Source organism: Schistocerca americana, chromosome 1 (genome assembly GCF_021461395.2).
Source record: "Schistocerca americana isolate TAMUIC-IGC-003095 chromosome 1, iqSchAmer2.1, whole genome shotgun sequence".
Lineage (NCBI taxonomy): Eukaryota > Metazoa > Arthropoda > Insecta > Orthoptera > Acrididae > Schistocerca > Schistocerca americana.
The window spans coordinates 1226355944-1226378617 of NC_060119.1; positions in this window are offsets into that span (position 1 = coordinate 1226355944).

A 22674-nucleotide genomic window follows, 5' to 3' on the forward strand; every position below is an offset into this window, starting at 1 on the left:
ATCGCCGGAAATCCCGTCAAGTAGCAAGTGATTCTGTACCAGTGTCAGTTCACGTTGCACGAGACAGTCGCTCTTGTCGTCAGCAGGACAATAAACTTTTTGTAGACTTGGACATTCATGGCCACGTGATACCATTCCAGCTCGATACCGGAGCTGCAGTTTCATTGATCAATAAAGACACGTACAAACAACTGGGCACACCTCCCTTGCGTGCTGCAAATGTTAAGCTAACTACATATTCAGGTCACAAGATCTCTGTGTTAGGACAGTGCAGCCTTCTTGCAACATACAAGGGACAAACAAAACTTGTGTCATTTTACGTCCTTGGTTCTTCTTCTGCAGTGAACTTGTTTGGTTTAGATTTATTTAAGTTGTTTAACTTGTCTATAGTCAATCAGGTCCTATCAGTGAATCAGACTGTGCCTTCAGCCAGTGTTCCTCGTCTATGTGAAGAATTTGCAGACATTTTTGCACCGGGCCTAGGTTGCGCTAAGAACTATGAAGCACATTTGGAACTGAAAGTCAACGCGCAACCGAAATTTTTCAGAGCGCGCAATGTTCCCCACGCATTGCGTGATGAGGTCGCACGAACGTTAAACGATTTGGAATCACAAGGTGTGATTGAACGTGTGCAGGCTTCTCTCTGGGCCTCACCCTTAGTAATTTTGCCAAAACCTTCCGGATAATTGAGTCTTTGTGTGGACTTCAAGGCAACGGTGAATCCACAACTAGTGAAAACAACTTTTCCTTTACCCCGCCCGGAAGATCTTTTTCACAAACTGTGCCTGGGTAAATATTTTTCGAAATTCGACCTGGCAGATGCGTACTTGCAAATACCAGTGGACGACGAATCCCAGCGCGTCTTGGTGGTTAACACGCATCATGGTTTGTACCGATTCAAATGACTGTCATTTGGGTGTGCATCCGCCCCTGCATTGTTCAGCAGTATCTGCAAACTGTTTGTGCGTCGGTCCCTACTGCAGCAAACTATCTGGACGATATTGTGATCTCCGGAAAGACAGAAGAAGAAGAACATTAAGCCAATCTCAGAACATTATTTCAGGTCTTGCGACAAAATGGACTTCGCTTGCGGAAGGACAAATGTGTGTTTTTTGCTCGTGACTTACCCTACCTGGGACATGTAATCAATGCCCAAGGCATACATCCCAGTCCTGAGCACCTCCGTGCCATACAAGACTTGCCTTCGCCGCAGAATTTGAAGCAGCTACAGAGTGTGCTGGGAAAAATTATTACAGCAGATATGTGCGCCACGCCTCTTCCATTTCAGCTCCGCTTCATCGCTTACGCCGTAAAGGTGTTCCGTTCGTCTGGACGACGGAATGCGAACGCGCCTTTCGCCAGTTGAAATCGGCGTTGCTTTCACATACTTGCCTTACGCCATTCGATCCCCAGAAACCCCTTTGATGGTAGATGCATCGGATTTCGGGATCGGTGCTGTGCTTGCGCACAAAGATGGATCGCATGATCGCCCTATTGCCTTTGCGTCCAAATTGCTTTCGTCTGCGCAACGAAATTATTCACAGATCGAGAAAGAAGCTTTGGCTCTCGTATTTGGTGTTACTAAGTTTCATGATATCTTGTATGGTCGTCACTTTACCATCCTCACAGACCACAAACCTTTGACATCGCTTTTTCATCCGGACAAGCCTGTACCTCCACATACAGCGCAGAAATTTATTCGCTGGTCAATTTTCCTCTCGCAGTACCGCTACGATATCTTGTATCGGTCCACTGCTAAGCACGGAAACGCCGATGCGTTGTCCCGTTTGCCTGTTGCTGAGGAAAGAGCATTCGATTCTTCCGAACTTGCTTGCATGTTCATTGATTCGGAAACCGATGACGTGGTCGAATCGTTTCCGATTGATTTTCGTCGTGTAGCTACAGCCACAGCTGCAGACCCTGTCCTTGCTACCGTTTTGCGTTTTGTTGCTACGCAATGGCCCTTGTCGAAATCACGGATCGAGGATCCATTGGTTCGCCGATTTTTTGCACACAAGGAGAGACTTTTTGTACGACGTGGTGTTTTGCTGTTGCGTTCTGATAATGATCAGTCCAGGGTCGTGGTCCCACGTTCGTTACAGTCCTCTGTCTTACGGCTTCTCCACCAAGGACATTGGGGTACAGTGCAAACGAAACAACTTGCTCGTCAGCACTGTACTTGGTTCGGAATCGATGCTGCGATTACGAATATGTGCTTTTCTTGCATGGCGTGTGCCGAACAACAATCCGCACCACCGCGGAAATTCTTTGCATGGCCAAAAGCCACTTCCCCTTGGCAACGCTTACACATCGATTTTGCTGGTCCATTCTGGAATGCTCGATGGTTGGTTGTGGTAGATTCCTTCAGTAATTTTCCTTTTGTTGTCAGGATGTCTTCCATGACGTCATCTGCCACCATCCAAGCGTTATCTGCTATCTTTTGCACAGAAGGTCTTCCACAGACTATTGTTTCCGACAATGGCCCACAATTCATGTCTGCAAGGCCAATGGTATTCAACATCTGACATCCGCGCCGTTTTCGCCTCAGTCAAACGGTGCCGCTGAACGATTGGTCCGGACTTTCAAGTCACAGATGTTGAAGTTGAAAGAGTTGCATTCTCGGGAGGACGCGTTATTGCTCTTCTTGTCCTCGTATCGCTCTCAGCCCCGAGATGGTCGCTCGCCGGCTGAGTTGCTCCACGGTCGTCCTCATCGAACCTTGATGTCTTTGCTACATCCGCCGCATCAGGTTCCTGTGCAGCGGCAGCCACCTGCTTTTGCTTCAGGCGACGTTGTATACTATCGCAACTATCGAGGTTCACGGCGTTGGCTCGCAGAGCGCATTCTTCGCTGCCTCGGCCGCACTATGTATCTGGTTTTGGGGGCCTCTGGTGAGGTGCGTCGGCATCTCAATCAGCTGCGCCTCTGTCGTCGCACGGGTTCTGCCGCTCCCCGTCTGCTTTCAGCGACGGTGCCGTCCGGTCAGCGCCCTGGGGACCCATCTACTGGCTCGCCTCATCCCCAGGTGTTACCGACGATGCCTTCCATTTTGCCCCATGGCGACGCGCCGCCGCCGCCGGTCCTCCCGCCGGCGCCGCCCGCAGTGGACGCGTCGCTGCAGCCGCCGAGCGCCTCCCTGGGTCACGCGCCGCCGATCGCTTCCCGTGACCAGCTGTCCTCCGACATGGAACTCTTGCCCGCTCCGGACCAGATGTCGTCTTCGCCCGTCGGCTGCCCTGCCCCGATGGAGGTCGAATCTTCGGCCCCTCCTGTTTCTTTACGGGCGCATAACCCGCATGTTGGCGTGCACCCTGGACCAGGTTTTCAGGCGTTTCCTAGCTCCCCTCGGACCGAACGGCCGGGTGCGGGTGGCACAGCCTCGCCTGTTAGGCTCCCCACCTCGTCGCATACGCCAACGTGGGGTCCTCCCCACGGTGGGCGGAAGCCTTGTAACACAACCGTTCGCCGATTTGAGGGGGAGGAATGTGGTGTCACCGCCAGACACCACACTTGCTAGGTGGTAGCCTTTAAATCGGCCGCGGTCCGGTAGTATACGTCGGACCAGCGTGTCGCCACTGTCAGTGATTGCAGACCGAGCGCCACCACACGGCTGATCTAGAGAGACTTACTAGCACTCGCCCCAGTTGTACAGCCGACTTTGCTATCGATGCTACACTGACAAACTACGCTCTCATTTGCCGAGACGATAGTTAGCATAGCCTTCAGCTACGTCATTTGCTACGACCTAGCAAGGCACCGTATTCAATTGATATTTATCTTGTGAATCATGTACAGTCAAGAGAGATGTTCACCAATTGTGGATTAAAGTTAAGTATTCTACCAGTTACCTGCTGTTTTGCTAGTCTTATTTCTCTGACCTGTTCCAGACCTCACGCCTGTCTGCGTGTAATTAAACGCGTGCATTTCGGCCTCCTCTAGCAACACGGTGTTGGCTCTTCTGCCAACACAGCAAAGCTTATTTGGGTAAAGAAAAAAAAAGAATAATTTATATACTTGCAAACAGGTGGACCCATCCATCCGTACATCATTATTCTTGTTCATTGCCTACTTTGCCAAATCACCCTAGCTCTGGTTTAAACTTTTTTCTCAAAGACCATAACTGACAATTTCTTTCACTTTTTTTTGTGAATCATATTAATGTGCCATTTTTTTGTTTTTAGGGTTCCGTACCTCAATCGGTAAAAAGGGAAGCCTTATGGGATCATTTTGTTGTCCAAGTGTCTGTCTGTTCGACTGTTAGGAACGAGTACAAATGTCAAGTCGAAATGTGTGTCAAATAGTAAGGTCTATGGCCCCATGGGTGTGCAAAGCATTTAAGCGTCTACGTCAACGCAATAGGAAAATACTGTCATTTATGTCACATACTTTGATACTCGAAAACTAAGTCATCAAAACCTATTGGCTGATTCTTGTCAACCTAGAATCATGAAATTTGGCAAGAACCAAGATTTTACACTACCAGTAAGAGACAAATCCGAAATTTGGTATCCCGTAATTATATCTCAGAATTAATAACTTTTTGCCATTAGAAGTTGCGCTGAAGTCATCATCCCTCACAAGCCTAATAGAAAAATACTACCGATGCGAACATAAAATGAGAGTTATAGTCATGTTTTAGTAAGTACGTAAAATATATTTCGTTAAATATTGTCTCTACACATACAAAATGAAGTCCCCTGCTCGCTTCTATTTGTATGTCCGGGCTAGACTCTGGAACTTGGAATTCCTGCGACCGATATCTTGCCAGTATCGACGTCGATAACAGGCAAAATCGCCGAGATTCTCGATTCCCGTGAAGGATCGACCACCTGTACACATAATTAGTCTGCAAGGAAACCTCAGTGTACAAGTCATACTCGCACTTGGCCAATTTGTTCGTTTATGTACACTCCTGGAAATGGAAAAAAGAACACATTGACACCGGTGTGTCAGACCCACCATACTTGCTCCGGACACTGCGAGAGGGCTGTACAAGCAATGATCACACGCACGGCACAGCGGACACACCAGGAACCGCGGTGTTGGCCGTCGAATGGCGCTAGCTGCGCAGCATTTGTGCACCGCCACCGTCAGTGTCAGCCAGTTTGCCGTGGCATACGGAGCTCCATCGCAGTCTTTAACACTGGTAGCATGCCGCGACAGCGTGGACGTGAACCGTATGTGCAGTTGACGGACTCTGAGCGAGGGCGTATAGTGGGCATGCGGGAGGCCGGGTGGACGTACCGCCGAATTGCTCAACACGTGGGGCGTGAGGTCTCCACAGTACATCGATGTTGTCGCTAGTGGTCGGCGGAAGGTGCACGTGCCCGTCGACCTGGGACCGGACCGCAGCGACGCACGGGTGCACGCCAAGACCGTAGGATCCTACGCAGTGCCGTAGGGGGCCGCACCGCCACTTCCCAGCAAATTAGGGACACTGTTGCTCCTGGGGTATCGGCGAGGACCATTCGCAACCGTCTCCATGAAGCTGGGCTACGGTCCCGCACACCGTTAGGCCGTCTTCTGCTCACGCCCCAACGGTACATCCAAACCGTCATCGAACCCATCGTTCTACCATTCCTAGACCGGCAAGGGAACTTGCTGTTCCAACAGGACAATGCACGTCCGCATGTATCCCGTGCCACCCAACGTGCTCTAGAAGGTGTAAGTCAACTACCCTGGCCAGCAAGATCTCCGGATCTGTCCCCCATTGAGCATGTTTGGGACTGGATGAAGCGTCGTCTCACGCGGTCTGCACGTCCAGCACGAACGCTGGTCCAACTGAGGCGCCAGGTGGAAATGGCATGGCAAGCCGTTCCACAGGACTACATCCAGCATCTCTACGATCGTCTCCATGGGAGAATAGCAGCCTGCATTGCTGCGAAAGGTGGATATACACTGTACTAGTGCCGACATTGTGCATGCTCTGTTGCCTGTGTCTATGTGCCTGTGGTTCTGTCAGTGTGATCGTGTGATGTATCTGACCCCAGGAATGTGTCAATAAAGTTTCCCCTTCCTGGGACAATGAATTCACGGTGTTCTTATTTCAATTTCCAGGAGTGTATATTTTCGTAAGGAATAGTTGTTATAAACTGGAGTCAGACTGGGCTAAGATTTTTAATTCATTAGTTAGGTGAACCCGCTTCCAGTTATTGGACTTCTAATGCTTTCTGTAAGAATCAACACGCGGGATTCATTTACGGGAGCTTAGTCCATTGGCCAACTGACTCATAGGGAGCTCCCTGTCTCTCGGTGGGTCCAATCGGACCCGATCATTTCAGCATGCAAAACGCTTGTTAGCTTGGTTAGCTTCTTACAGTAACACACTCCTCAGAATCTTTGTTAGATGTTCACATGAAGTATATAGACCTGTCAAGGTCATAGCAGCGCTTCAGAGGAATTCCTACGACATCTCTTGTCATGCCTACTACGTTCTTGGTACCAATCTCAAACAGAGGAGTAGTAGTCTAGAATAGCCCGCCTTGGTATTCGAGTGCTTTTACTTTTACAAATTCTCAGCACGTCTCACAGTCCTTCCAAGAAAAGTAATTCCTCCTATCGCTTCCCCTATTAGATTACACTTATCCCACTCCATGGTAAGCGTATTTAAACCGTGTAGTAGGCACCAGACGTTTGCCACTAATCTTATAATCGGATACTGCCGGCACTTTTTGTAGGCGACATTATTTTCCATATTCCCCTATAAGGAAAACTACCATTGTATGTGAAGTACCGTTTATCCTTACATTACTCGCTCGCACCTCATTTACATTTACATTTACATTTACATTGATACTCCGCAAGCCACCCAACGGTGTGTGGCGGAGGGCACTTTACGTGCCACTGTCATTACCTCCCTTTCCTGTTCCAGTCGCGTATGGTTCGCGGGAAGAACGACTGTCTGAAAGCCTCCGTGCGCGCTCTAATCTCTCTAATTTTACATTCGTGATCTCCTCGGGAAGTATAAGTAGGGGGAAGCAATATATTCGATACCTCATCCAGAAACGCACCCTCTCGAAACCTGGCGAGCAAGCTACACCGCGATGCAGAGCGCCTCTCTTGCAGAGTCTGCCACTTGAGTTTATTAAACATCTCCGTAACGCTATCACGGTTACCAAATAACCCAGTGACGAAACGCGCCGCTCTTCTTTGGATCTTCTCTATCTCCTCCGTCAACCCGACCTGGTACGGATCCCACACTGATGAGCAATACTCAAGTATAGGTCGAACGAGTGTTTTGTAAGCCACCTCCTTTGTTGATGGACTACATTTTCTAAGCACTCTCCCAATGAATCTCAACCTGGTACCCGCCTTACCAACAATTAGTTTTATATGATCATTCCACTTCAAATCGTTCCGTACGCATACTCCCAGATATTTTACAGAAGTAACTGCTACCAGTGTTTGTTCCGCTATCATATAATCATACAATAAAGGATCCTTCTTTCTATGTATTCGCAATACATTACATTTGTCTATGTTAAGGGTCAGTTGCCACTCCCTGCACCAAGTGCCTATCCGCTGCAGATCTTCCTGTATTTCGCTACAATTTTCTAATGCAGCAACTTCTCTGTATACTACAGCATCATCCGCGAAAAGCCGCATGGAACTTCCGACACTATCTGCTAAGTCATTTATATATATTGTGAAAAGCAATGGTCCCATAACACTCCCCTGTGGCACGCCAGAGGTTACTTTAACAGGTGCGTTTCTAAAAACGTTTGTTAGTTGTTTCCATTCCATTATGTCATAGTTTAATCCCACGAGCAGGAAAGTCAAGCACCTTAATCCGATTTCCCAGAAACTTGGCTCAGCGGGATAGGGGTCAACATAAGCAAACACGCATCTCGGCTTATCCGTAGATATTCGACCATTTGCGAGTAAACGACGGCTGAAGTTTTCCAGCTAATTTGTGTGTCTTTTAAAGAGTAAACAGTCCAACTGAAGCCGTCGCAGGATGGCCACCGCCGTGGCTTCACACTTCATCGCCCCGAGTTCGAAACCAAATTATTATCTTTCTTTAGCTTTGTTTTTCAATAATTTACCGCTGCTGGTAGCATTTTTTTTTTTTAAGCATCACTCTCCTGATTGGTTTAATGCGGCCCGCCACGAATTCCTTTCCTGTGCTAACCTCTTCATCTCAGAGTAGCACTTGCAACCTACGTCCTCAATTATTTGCTGAGTTTACTCTAATCTCTGTCTTCCTCTACAGTTTTTGCTCTCTACAGCTTCCTCTAGTACCATGGAAGTCATTCCCTGATGTCTTAACAGATGTCCTGTCATCCCGTACCTTCTCCCTGTCTGTGCTTTCCACATATTCACTTCCTCTCCGATTCCACACAGATTCTCCTCAGTCCTTACCTTATCAGTCCACTTAATTTTCAACATTCTTCAGTAGCACCACATCTCAAATGATTTGTATTCTCTTCTGTTCCGGTTTTCCCACTGTCCATGTTTCAGTACCATACAATGCTGTTTTCCTAACGTACATTCTCAGAAATTTCTTCCACATATTAAGGTCTGTGTTTGATACTAGTAGACTTCTCTTGGCCAGGAATGTCCTTTTTGGCAGTGCTAGTCTGCTTTTGATGTTCTCCTTGCTCCGTCCGTCATTGGTTATTTTCCTGCCTAGGTAGCAGACTTCCTTAACTTCATCTGCTTCGTGACCCTCAATCCTGATGTTAAGTTTCTCGCTGTTCTCATTCTTGCTACTTCTCATTACTTTCGTCTTTCTTCGATTTACTCTCAGTCCATAATCTGTACTCATTAGACTGTTCATTCCATTCATCAGATCATCTAATTCTTCTTCACTTCACTCAGGATAGCAATGCCATGAGCGAATCGTATCAGTGATATCCTTTCACCTTGAATTTTAACTCCACTCCTGAATCTTTCTTTTATTTCCGTCATTGCTTCTCCGATGTACAGACTGAATAATCTTACATCCTTTTTAATCCGAACACTTCGTTCTTGGTCGTCCACTCTTATTATTCCCTTTTGGCTCTTGTACATATTATACATTACCCGTCTCTCCACATACCTTATTGGTATTTTTCTCAGAATTTCGAACATCTTGCTCCATTTCTGCAGATTGACAAATCCTATGAAAGTGTCTTGATTTTCTCTAGTCTTGCTTCCATTATCCAACCCAACGTCAGAATTGCCTATCTGGTGCCTTTACCTTTCCTAAAGCCAAAAAAATGGTTCAAATGGCTCTGAGCACTATGGGACTCAACTGCTGTGGTCATAAGTCCCCTAGAACTTAGAACTACTTAAACCTAACTAACCTAAGGACATCACACACATCCATGCCCGAGGCAGGATTCGAACCTGCGACCGTAGTGGTCGTGCGGTTCCAGACTGTAGCGCCTTTAACCGCTCGGCCACTTCGGCCGGCTTCTAAAGCCAAACTGATGGTCATGTAATACATCATTAGTTTTCTTTTCCATTCTCTTGTATATTATTCTTGCAACTGTGACGCATGAGCTGGCTAAGCTGATTGTGCGATAATTCTCGCACTTGTCAGCTCTAGAAGTCTTCGGAATTGTGTAGATATTTTTCTGAAAGTGAGATGGTACGACGCCAGACGCATACATTAAACACTTCGACATGATTAGTCGTTTCGTTGCTACATCTCTCAATGATTTTAGAAATTCTGATAGAACGTTATCTATTCCTTCTACCTTATTTGATCTTAAGTCTTCCAAAGCTCTCTTAAATTTTGATTCTAATACTGGATCCCGTGCCACTTCTAAATCGACTACTGTTTCTTCTTCTGTCACGTCAGGGGAATCTTCCCCCCTTCCATGTGCTCTCTCCATCTATCCGCTCTCTACTCTGCATTTCACAGTGGAATACCCTTCTCACTCATAATGTTACCATCATTGCTTTTAATTTCACCAAAGGCTGTTTTTACTTTCCGATACGCTGAGTCAGTCCTTCCGACAAACATTTCTTTTTCCATTTCCTCACTTTTCCATGCAGCCATTTCGTCTTCGCTTCCCTGCACTTCCTGTTTATTTCATTCCTCAGCGACTTGTATTTCTGTATTTTTTAATTTCCCTGAACATTTTTGTTTTCTTCTTTCACCAACAGCTGAAGTATGTCCTCTGTTATCCATGGTTTCTTATTTGTACCTATGTTTTTCTTTCCAACTTCCGTGATTGCCCTTTTTAGAGATTGGAAAATTGGAATAATAGTCCCCATTTATAAGAAAGGGGACAGAACAGCATGTGAAAACTATAGAGGTGTAACACTCCTAAGTACAGCTTATAAGATCTTCACAAGTATATTAAACGAAAGGATACGGAAGTCTGCAGAAGGCATACTAGGGGAATATCAGTGTGGCTTTCGACCGGGCAGAGGAACAACTGATCAAATATTTGTGATAAGGCAAATGATGGAAAAGTTCTATGAATATGATATAGATCTGCATTTCTTATTCATCGATTTCAAACAAGCCTTTGACAGCATAATTCGGCAAGAACTATACAGAGTACTGAAAGAAGTTGGTATATGTGCTAAATTAATAAGACTAATCAGAATGACAATGGCAGAGACAAGAGCAAAAGTAAAGGTCCTTAGCAGAACAAGTGAGAGATTTGACTTTAATAAAGGTGTGAAGCAAGGGGATAGCCTCTCCACTGTCCTATTCAACATTGTCCTGCATAGTGCAGTAAATAAAATCAACAAAAGAGGCACCATATTTATGAAAACTAGCCAGATATGTGCATACGCTGATGACATTGCTATAGTAGGAAGAAATACCAATACACTCCTAGAAACATACCGGGCAATGGAAACAGAAGCCTTAAAAATTGGCCTCATAGTAAATGTAAACAAAACAAAATATATGGTAATGTCACAATCTGAGGCCAGAAGAACCCCTAAAAACCTAAACATCAATGGGAAATGCTTCAATGGAGTGTCCTCTTTTAACTATTTGGGAGCCCTAATAACAAATGATAACAGTATTGGAAAGGCTATAAGGGAAAGAATACAAGCAGGAAACAGAGCTTACTTTGCAAATATGCAGCTTTTCAAAAGTAGCCTTGTTACAAGAAAAACTAAATTGCTAATATATAATTCCCTAGTCCGCCCAGTTATCACATACGGCTCAGAGGTATGGACATTGACAGAACACGATAAAAATGCTCTAAGAAGCGTTGAGCGGAAAATACTACGCAAAATCTATGGGCCAATAAGGGAGGAAGAAGGCTGGAGAATACGCTACAATGCTGAATTACAGGAGTTAATACAAGGCAGGGACATAGTAAAATTTGTTAAATCACAGCGAATACGATGGCTAGGACACTTGGAGAGAATGGCAGAGGATAGAATGCCAAAGAAAATGATGAAAGGTATGATCCATTCAGTTAGGCGAAAAGGGAGACCTAGAAGAAGATGGATCGATGAGGTAATAATGGATATCAGCAATATGGGAGTCCGGGGGTGGAAAAGAGCAGCAAATAACCGAGAAGTGTGGAGGAAGATTGTTGAAGAAGCCAAGGCTCACCAAGGGCTGTAGAGCTACTGAAGAAGAAGAAGATTTCTGCCTACTGAGCTATTCCTCATTGCTGTACCTATAGCATTAGAGAATATCAAACGTATCTTGTCATTCCTTAGTGCTTCCCTATCCCACTTTGCATATTGATTCTTCCTGACTAATCTCTTACACTTCAGCCTACTTTTCTTCATTACTGCATTGTGATTTGAGTCCATATCTGTTGCTGGGTACGCCTTATAATACAGTATCTGAGCATTTGTAAAATAACAGAAATCATCCTGTATCACCTGGCATTTTCCAAGTATATCTCCTCCTCTTGTGATTCTTCAACAGAGTACTCGCTATTACTATCTGAAATTTATTGCCGCCCGGAGTGGCCGAGCGGTTCTAGGTGCTACAGTCTGGAGCTGCGCGACCGCTATGGTCGCAGGTTCGAATTCTGCCTTGGGCATGGATGTGTGTGTTGTCCTTACGTTAGTTAGGTTTAAGTAGTTCTAAGTCCTAGAGGACTGATGACCTCAGCAGTTAAGTCCCATAGTGCTCAGAGCCATTTGAACCATTTTTTTTAATTTATTAAAAAATTCAATTAGCCTTCTCCTCCGTCATTCCTTGTCCCAAGCTCATATTCTGCTGTAACCGTTTCCTCTACGCATTCCCCCACAACTACATTCCAGTCCCCTGTCACTATTGGATATTCATCTTCCTTTACATACCGTATTACTCGTTCAAAATCATTATATACTTTCTCTGTTTCTTCATCTTCAGCTTGCGACGTCGGCATGTATACCTGAACCATCGTTGTCTATATGGGTTTGCTGCCGATTCTGATCAGAAGAGCCCTATCATTGAACTGTTCGCAGTAACGCACTCTTTGCCCTACTTTCCCATTCATAACGAATCCTATTCCGATTGTACCATTCACTGATGCTGCTGATATTAACCTATACTCATCTGACCCGAAATCCTTCTCTGCTTTCCATTTCACTTCCCTGATCTCTACCACATCTAGATTCAGCCCTTGAATTTCCCTTTTCATATGTTTCTGGTTTCCTTAACATGTTCAGGTTTCTGACGTTCCACGCCCCGACTCGTAGAACGCTATCCTTTCATTGGTTATTCAATGTTTTACACACGGTCACCTCTCCCTTGGCAGTCCCCTCACGGAGATCCGAATGGGGGACTATTCCTGAATCTTTTGCAAAAGACACTTTTTCAGTTATAGGCCGCATGTCCTGTGGTCACCTGTTACGTGTCTTTTATGCAGTGGTTTCCATTGCCTTCCGCATCCTCATGCCATTGATCATTGCTGGTACTTCCGCCCTTAGTGGTAGTTTGCCGCCCCAAGGACAAGAGAGTGCCCTGAACCTCTGTCTGCTCCTCCGCTCTCTTTGATAAGGCCCTTGGTAGACTTATTAAGCCGGAAGTCTTCGGCCGACAATTCCGATTATTAATCAAAATTTAAGCGGTGGCGGGTTTCGATCCTCGGTCGAATCTCAGTCCCGTAGCAAATTACCAGCCGTAGGTTTTCCAATGTTTGTATTGAAATAATGTTGTCCTTATTCGCCTGCTAATTGTATATCTGTGAATGAATTAAAAAGAAAGAAAAGTACATTAAATGAATGGAAAAATATTTGAAATGGTTTTCAGTGAAGTTCCTGTAGTGGCTCCTAATTCATAATCAATTGCAGGTGCCAGTTTCCGGAAAACTGTGCCACAAATCATGGCCAATGCAAGACAGCTTCAGCAATGTTAACGACGATTCTTTTTCCAAGTGAGATTCATATGAAAAAATGTCGCTGTGGAAAACTTTCCTTCGTACGTTGCTCGTGCTGTTCGGAATTTGTATATTTCGAATGTTTCTATGATCGGTGTCAACTAAGGGAATGGACACTATCTTCCTGAAGAATAAACACAAGAATAAAATACAAGAATTATGAACTGATATCAGAATTAAATATAAGAATATGAGAATATAAAAAGGTTGTAACCGCTGGAAATGCCATACACACATATATTATGTAATAAATGTATGGCACTTATTGTGAATCCTAGCTGTAACCGTACAATTAATACACGTTCTTGTATTCCCCAGCTTGATAAGAAACATTCTTGCAATAGCATTTCTACGAACATGGGTAGATAAATCAAAAAATAAAATAAACAAAAACAATAACCGGGATTTCGAACATGGAACACAGAATTTAGGCCGCGACGCTAGCCACTACTGCCAGCATCTGGGCTGAGCCTATCATATGCTAAAAGAAAAGACATCTAAATTGCTTCGGAAACTTTGCCGGTCGTTTTCTCAGAAACGATGTAGTAATTACGTATACGCCGAGACACGTGTTACGTGTTCGTTTATTTTGGATCCCCATGTACCGAGCGAAGTTTCTGGGAAATCCGCTAATTTCAGTTGTCGTTTTCTTCTCGCCAGCTATCAACTTTTTTTTTAAGTAATGAAGTTGCGATTCCCGTAATATTAGTGAAAATAGGAGAAATACTGACCTATATCTTATTTGTACACTCTAAACTCAAAAATGGTTCAAATGGTTCTGAGCACTATGCGACTTAACTTCTGAGGTAATCAGTCGCCTAGAACTTAGAACTAATTAAACCTAACTAACCTAAGGACATCACACGCATCCATGCCCGAGGCAGGATTCGAACCTGCGACCGTAGCGGTCACGCGGTTCCAGACTGAAGCGCCTTTAACCGCACGGCCACACCGGCCGGCTCACTCTAAACTGCAATGAAGTTTATTATTTACATGAAATTTCTGGTTACTGCTTATCCATGGGTTTACAGAGCGCCAAGGCGTTTGCAAAATGTTTTTATATCATCTACATCTACATCATACTCCGCAAGCCACCTGATGGTGTGTGGCGGAGGGTACTTTCGGTACCACTATCTGATCCCTCCAACCCTGTTCCACTCGCGAATAGTGCGTCGGAAGAATGATTGTCGGTAAGCCTCTGTATTGGCTCTAATTTCTCGAATTTTCTCCTCGTGGTCAGTACGCGAGGTGTATGTGGGGGAAAGTAATACGTTGTCCGACTACTCCTGAAAAGTGCTGTCCCGAAATTTCAATAGAAACCTCTCCGTGACGCACAACGCCTCTCTTGTAACGTCTGCCAGTGGAGTTTGCTTAGCATCTCCGTAACGCTCTCTCGCCAGCTAAGCGATCCCGTGACGAAACGCGCCGCTCTTCGTTGGATCTTCTCTGTCTCCTCTATCATCCTACCTGATAGGGATCCCAGATAGATCAACAGTACTCAAGAATCGGGCAAACAAGCGCCTTGTATGCCACTTCATTCGTGGACGAGTTACATTTCCTTAAGATTCTTCCAATGAATGTGAGTCTGGTATCTACTTTTCCCACTATCTGTTTTATATAGCATTTCAATTAAGATCGCTCTGGATAGTTACGCCTAGATATTTCACGGCAGACGCTGTATCCTGCTGTTTGTCATCGATAGTGAAGGTGTATAGTAGTGGATTTCTTTTCCTATATGTGAGCAATATGTTACATTTAACCACGTTCAGAGTCAACTGCCAGAGCCTGCACCATTCATCAATTCTCTGCTGATCGTTCTACATGTTCTTACTTTCTTCTGGCTTTTCTACTGTGGTATAGACAACTGCATCATCTACAAATAGCCTTATAGAGCGTCCGACGCTTTCTACCAAACCATTTATATATATTGTAAACAGCAACTGTCCTATCACACTTCCCTGTGGTACTCCAGGGAAAGGGGCGCGACTAAGTGCATTTCCATCATACGAGGATACCTCCACGAGGATAGCAACACCGCCAGCGAAAAATCTAAAAATACTTATGATTATTTGCATTTATTTATACAGAGTGTATCATGACTATGGCGTAAACGCGTAAGCACACGTTAGTGGAAGGGAAGAAGTCTCACTAAACATAGACTTTAAAACGTATACGTTGAGAGCTAATGTGATGCTGGAAGCAAAAAAATCTCCGTCAACATTGCCTCTAATGTGCATACATTAAGAGCAATGACTACTGCTTCATGTTCGATAATGTGAAACAAACCTCTTCCACTGCAGAGTCTTTGCGTTCCACATTCTTTGGAGAAGAACACAAAAGAAAAGTCGTGTAAACATGGGCTCTAAAACGCACATGTCAAGAGCTAAGAGCAATTACTTAGCTTGGTTCAAAATGGTTCAAATGGGTCTAAGCACTATGGGACTTAACATCCGAGGTCATCAGCGCCCTAGACTTTGAACTACTTAAACCTAAATAAGTACATCACACACATCCATGTCCGAGGCAGGATTGAAACCTGCGACCGTAGCAGCAGCGCGGGTTCGGACTGAAGCGCCTAAAACCGCTCGGCCACAGCGGCCGGCACTTATTTAGCAGAAGAGGTGTTTCACAGTAGCGAAGATGAAGAAATACTCTTAGCTCTTAAGGTATGCACTTGTAAGGAAATGTTTACTGGACATTTGTTCCTTGCCTTGGTCCATACTACGACCTCTCAGCATACGAAAGAAGAGAACCAGCATTAGAAGAGATTTGTTTCACAGTATCGAAGATGAAAAAGTGTTCTTAACTCTTAAAGTCATCGTTTTAGTGCCCATGTTTACTGAGGCATTTTTGCTTCTAGTATCGTATACTTTCACTACTGGCCATTAAAATTGGTGTACGAAAAAGAAATGCAGATGATAAACGGGTATTCATTGGACAGATATATTATACTAGAACTAAAGTGTGATTACGTTTTCACGCAATTTGGGTTCATACACTCCTGGAAATGGAAAAAAAGAACACATTGACACCGGTGTGTCAGACCCACCATACTTGCTCCGGACACTGCGAGAGGGCTGTACAAGCAATGATCACACGCACGGCACAGCGGACACACCAGGAACCGTGGTGTACCGAGCGAGGTGGCGCAGTGGTTAGACGCTGGACTCGCATTCGGGAGGACGACGGTTCAATCCCGCGTCCGGCCATCCTGATTTAGGTTTTCCGTGATTTCCCTAAATCACTCCAGGCAAATGCCGGGATGGTTCCTCTGAAAGGGCACGGCCGACTTCCTTCACCATCCTTCCCTAATCCGATGAGACCGATGACCACGCTGTCTGGTCTCCTTCCCCAAAACCAACCAACCAACCAACCGTGGTGTTGGCCGTCGAACGGCGCTAGCTGCGCAGCATTTGTGCACCGCCGCCGTCAGTGTCAGCCAGTTTGCCGTGGCATACGGAGCTCCATCGCAGTCTTTAACACTGGTAGCATGCCGCGACAGCGTGGACGTGAACCGTATGTGCAGTTGACGGACTTTGAGCGAGGGCGTATAGTGGGCATGCGGGAGGCCGGGTGGACGTACCGCCGAATTGCTCAACACGTGGGGCGTGAGGTCTCCACAGTACATCGATGTTGTCGCCAGTGGTCGGCGGAAGGTGCACGTGCCCGTCGACCTGGGACCGGACCGCAGCGACGCACGGATGCACGCCAAGACCGTAGGATCCTACGCAGTGCCGTAGGGGACCGCACCGCCACTTCCCAGCAAATTAGGGACACTGTTGCTCCTGGGGTATCGGTGAGGACCATTCGCAACCGTCTCCATGAAGCTGGGCTACGGTCCCGCACACCGTTAGGCCGTCTTCCGCTCACGCCCCAACATCGTGCAGCCCGCCTCCAGTGGTGTCGCGACAGGCGTGAATGGAGGGACGAATGGAGACCTGTCGTCTTCAGCGATGAGAGTCGCTTCTGCCTTGGTGCCAATGATGGTCGTATGCGTGTTTCGCGCCGTGCAGGTGAGCGCCCCAATCAGGACTGCATACGACCGAGGCACATAGGGCCAACACCCGGCATCGTGGTGTGGGGAGCGATCTCCTACACTGGCCGTACACCACTGGTGATCGTCGAGGGGACACTGAATGGTGCACGGTACATCCAAACCGTCATCGAACCCATCGTTCTACCATTCCTAGACCGGCAAGGGAACTTGCTGTTCTAACAGGACAATGCACGTCCGCATGTATCCCGTGCCACCCAACATGCTCTAGAAGGTGTAAGTCAACTACCCTGGCCAGCAAGATCGCCGGATCTGTCCCCCATTGAGCATATTTGGGACTGGATGAAGCGTCGTCTCACGCGGTCTGCACGTCCAGCACGAACGCTGGTCCAACTGAGGCGCCAGGTGGAAATGGCATGGCAAGCCGTTCCACAGGACTACATCCAGCATCTCTACGATCGTCTCCATGGGAGAATAGCAGCCTGAATTGCTGCGAAAGGTGGATATACACTGTACTAGTGCCGACATTGTGCATGCTCTGTTGCCTGTGTCTATGTGCCTGTGGTTCTGTCAGTGTGATCATGTGATGTATCTGACCCCAGGAATGTGTCAATAAAGTTTCCCCTTCCTGGGACAATGAATTCATGGTGTTCTTATTTCAATTTCCAGGAGTGTAGATCCCAAGAAATCAGTACCCATAAAAACCACCTCTGGCCGTAATAACGGCTTTGATACGCCTGGGCATTGAGTCAACCAGAGCTTGGTTGTCGTGTACAGGTACAGCTGCCCATGCAGCTTCAACATGATACCACAGTTCATCAAGAGTAGTGACTGCCGTATTGGGACGAGCCAGTTGCTCGTCCGGCATTGACCAGACGTTTTCAGTTGGTGAGAGACCTGGAGAATGTGCTGACCAGGTCAGCAGTAGAACATTTTCTGTATCGAGAAACGCCCGTACAGGACCTGCAACATGCGGTCGTGCATTATCCTGCTGAAATGTAGGGTCTCGCAGGGATCGAATGAAGGGTAGAGCCACGGGTCGTAACACATCTGAAATGTAACGTCCACTGTGAGGCGTAGCGCCTACGCATCGCTCCTGTCACTTGTTAGCACGATGTCGTTATAGGCATGAGTCATCGACAGATGTCACCAGCTGACATGGACCTGAGTTACAGAGCTGCACGTAGTTGTACTAGTAGGCGGCAGAGGTCAGCAGTTGACGGACAGTGCTAGCGGTCGTAGTCGAAACAATGTTATAATGTTATGTTTGATTAATATTTAATGTATTTGCATAATTATAATTGTTTTATATGTGTAGTAATTAGCAGTGTGAGTGTTGTATGAGTGAAGAAGAACAGAAGTAAATGAAAATTGTTTTGTTTATTCACGAAGTACCAGTTAAACTATACAGGGGATTTACTATAATTAAATGTGCAGTCAGTTTATGGTACTAATAAATCGTGAGTAGAACACAGATTAATCGGTAATTTCAGAAAGAGTAATTTTATATTTGATACTTTTCTAAATTTATTTATTTAGCAATTGCCATAGAAAGAAATGATTTACTATGATTGGTGATTGAAGTAAAGCGCGGGTTAGCGCGGGATAATAGTGCAACCTGATTTGCTGTTTGTGATATCAGCCAGTCAGAAAAATGACGGCTCGCGCCAATCTGTGCTGGGAACAAAGCCTTTGGTGTGATCTAGGTCAGTCGGGGCTGAGGGTTCGAACTAGTAACATCTCATTGAAAGCAGCTCCGACGAAAGTACTGTAAAATCGCGGAAAAATGCTAATTACGAGTTCGCGAAGTAGTACAAAGTGTATTTAAGTGAACGGTATAGTGGAAGTCGTGTGGAATTTCGGACGGAATATCAAAATTATTGCTTTTGACTGTTACTTAAAACGGCGTGGCGTGTTGTGCGATCTAAGACTGGAACAGGTATTACGTGTAGAGCAGAGTGCACAACATTTGAGCGAGCATTTTCGTAACTAAACGATCCGGTGAACTCTATTACCTTCGGTAACTGGTGTAAATACCATAAGCTGGCTACGTGTGTGATTGTGGAGTGCGTGGGAACTTTACATTGTGTTGCCACTTAGTACAGACTTGGCAGTATTAACTGCGATCTTTATCGTAAAAATGCACCTGAAGATTTACATTGCCAAGTTAAAACTTTTATTTCAGTAACTAGCCACATGCCGTTTACCGGACAATTCTATGTATGTTGCGAACTGCAATAGACAGTAGTGGTCTAGTATTTACTACTACAGCTTTTAGCTAGACAAATGAAGATTCCTGGACACTGGCGGGGCAGTAAAAAGTAACGCGCCGCGCCGCAACTGTTCAAAGTGCCGTCAATGCGAACGAGAGGGGACCGAGACGTGTAACCAATGGCACCCCATACCATCATGCCGGGTGATACGCCAGTACGGCGATGATGTATACACGCTTCCAAAGTGCGACCATCATGATGCTGTAAACAGAACCTGGATTCATCCGAAGCAATGACGTTTTGCCATTCGTTCACCCAGGTTCGCCGTTGAGTACACCATCGCAGGCGCTGCTGTCTGTGATGCAGCGTCAAGGGTAACCGCAGCCATTGTCTTTGAGCTGATATTCCATGCTGCTGCAAACGTCGTCGAACTGTTCGTGCAGATGGTTGTTGTCTTGCAAATGACCCAAGGATCGAGACGTGGCTGCACGATCCGTTACAGCCATGCGGATAAGATGCCTGTCGTCTCGACTACTAGTGATACGAGGCCGTTGGGATCCAGCACGGCGTCCCGTTTTACCCTCCTGAACCCACCAATTCCATATTCTGCTAACAGTCGTTGGATCTCGACCAACGCGAGCAGCAATGTCGCGATACGATAAACCGCAAGTCGGAAAAGTGATGGTACTCATTTCTCCTCCTTACACGAGGCATCACAACAACGTTTCACCAGGCAACGCCGGTCAACTGCTGTTTGTGTATGAGAAATCGGTTGGAAACTTTCCTCGTGTCAGCACGTTGTAGGTCTCGCCACCGGAGCCAACCTTGTGTGAATGCTCTGAAAATCTAATAATTTGCATATCACAGCATCTTCGTCCTGTCGGTTAAGTGTAGCGTCTGTAGCACGTCATCTTCGTGGTGTAGCAATTTCAATGGCCAGTAGTGTACACTGTAAGTCTTACAGGCTGCCTATCAGACTGTATGTCACTGGGGAAAATGTGTCGTATTGGAGGATGATCATGTGGAGAAGAAATGATACCATCACCGAGCTCCAAGCTCACAGCTTGATTTTTTTCCTTGGTGATAATTAAAATTTATGTTCTCCTCTGATAGGTGCTACGAGCGCAGGAGTTAAGTTTTTCACACGTACCGAGGACTCTTCCAGTATCTGTGGCTGCGGCGTATGTGGGTTAGCAGCTGCTACCGTGTCGCGACAGTGGGAGCGAAGACGCGGCTGGCCATTACGGTATCCGGCAACACGCGCCGGGGCGCACTTAAAATTTTTAAGTGCAGTCCCGTGTCGCCCTCTCAGGGAGAAGCGGGGCAGCCGCGCGCATGGCCAGTGTTTATGCGGCAGATAATTCCGACATTCGACAAGAAGCAGCCGATGCGCGGGGAAACGGCGAGAGCGAACCGCGCATGAGTGAGTTGTGAGCTGCGCCTGGACCGACGCCCCGGCCGAAATGGTCCGCCCATGAGCGCCGCCTCCGAATGATGGAAAGGCGCACTCACCGGCCTGCGAAGCAGGAGATGGCCCCTCTCTGGTGAGTTTCTCCCGTCTTAATAGCGCCTGTTGTGAAACTACTGGCCTCCGTTATGTGCCGTCAGCGCTGGCGAACGTTTGGTGCAGTGCCTTTTGTACGACTACCGGGTGCAGTTACGCACAGAGATTCATTGTGGGTTGTAATTATGATATGGCAGCGAAACTTGGTAGATACTCTAATGCGTTAATGTAGAACCCCTTTAACCTGGAAAAAGTTAGTTCCAATTTTGGCCACCAGAGGCAAATCTGGCGCTGTACAGCATCTAGTCGACGTTTACAGTGCTCATATTGAACAAATTCCGCAAGTAGCATAAAGGTACCCCTTATCTGCAGATAAGAGCTCATTTTATTTTATTTCCAGTTTTGCAATTTCACATACGTAAGTGAATGTACCAGTGCTGCAGTACGTACGAAGTGGGGTGCGACCGGTAGGTTCCCACACTGGCCAGCAGCGGCGGTTGACCATTAGGCGCTTTCAGAGCCAGTTGGATGAGGTGCCTATACAGAAATCGCTCATAACGTGAGCAAAGTGATATGTATGGAAAGCACATTTCTTCCGGCACAAATCTAGTAATTGTTATTAATAAATTTTAAAAAAAAAAAACACTCTGTCTACAGGCCACAAGTGGCCCATCGGGACCATCCGATCGCCGTGTCATGGTATTCATGACCGAAGCCGCTACTATTCGGTCGAGCAGCTCCTCAATTGGCTTCACGACGCTGAGTGTACCCCAAAAAATGGCAACAGCGCATGGCGGCCTGGATGGTCACCCATCCAAGTGCCGACTACGCCCGACAGCGCTTAACTTCGGTGACCTCACCGGAACCGGTACATCCACTGCGGCAAGGCCGTTGCCTTATTAATAAATATTTGCTAAGAGAAATTGCTTTTCGTCACTCAGACATTAGGAGGAGTCTTTGGGTCATAAATACTATCTTTCAATCATTTTACAATTCCAGGAAACGTTGGTATTAATAAATACGAGGATAATCCCAAAAGTAAGGTCTCCTATTCTTTTTATAAGTACATAGACCTTTTATTTGTAGAATGGTTTACATCAGTTTACTGCTTGGACATTTAGCTATTTTTCGACATAATCACCATTTCCGTCGATGCATTTTTGTAGACGCTGTGGCAGTTTTTGTATGCCCATGTCATACCAGCTTGTCGCCATGCTGTTCAGAAAGTTACGAACCTCATCTTTCACCTCGTCGTCGGAGCTGAATCGCTGGGACCACAATTAACCCTGACAGGTACTGTGAGACTGAAAAACTCAAACGGGCAATTCAGAACCGGAGAAGAGGAATATTGAGCAAGGGCGTACACATTCTCCATGACAACGCTCGCCCACACATCGCTCGGCAAACCGTTGCTCACCTGCAACAGTTTCATTGGAACATAATCACCCACCCACCCTATAGTCCTGACTTGGCGCACAGAGACTATCACCTGTTCCCTAGGTTAAAAGAACATTTGGCCGGAAAGCGATTCAGCTCCGACGACGAAGTGAAAGAAGAGGTTCATAACTTTCTGCACAGCATGGCGGCGATCTGGTATGACATGTGCACACAAAAAATTGCCACAGCGTCTACAAAAATGCACCGATAGAAATGGTGATTATGCCGAAAAATAGCTAAATGTTC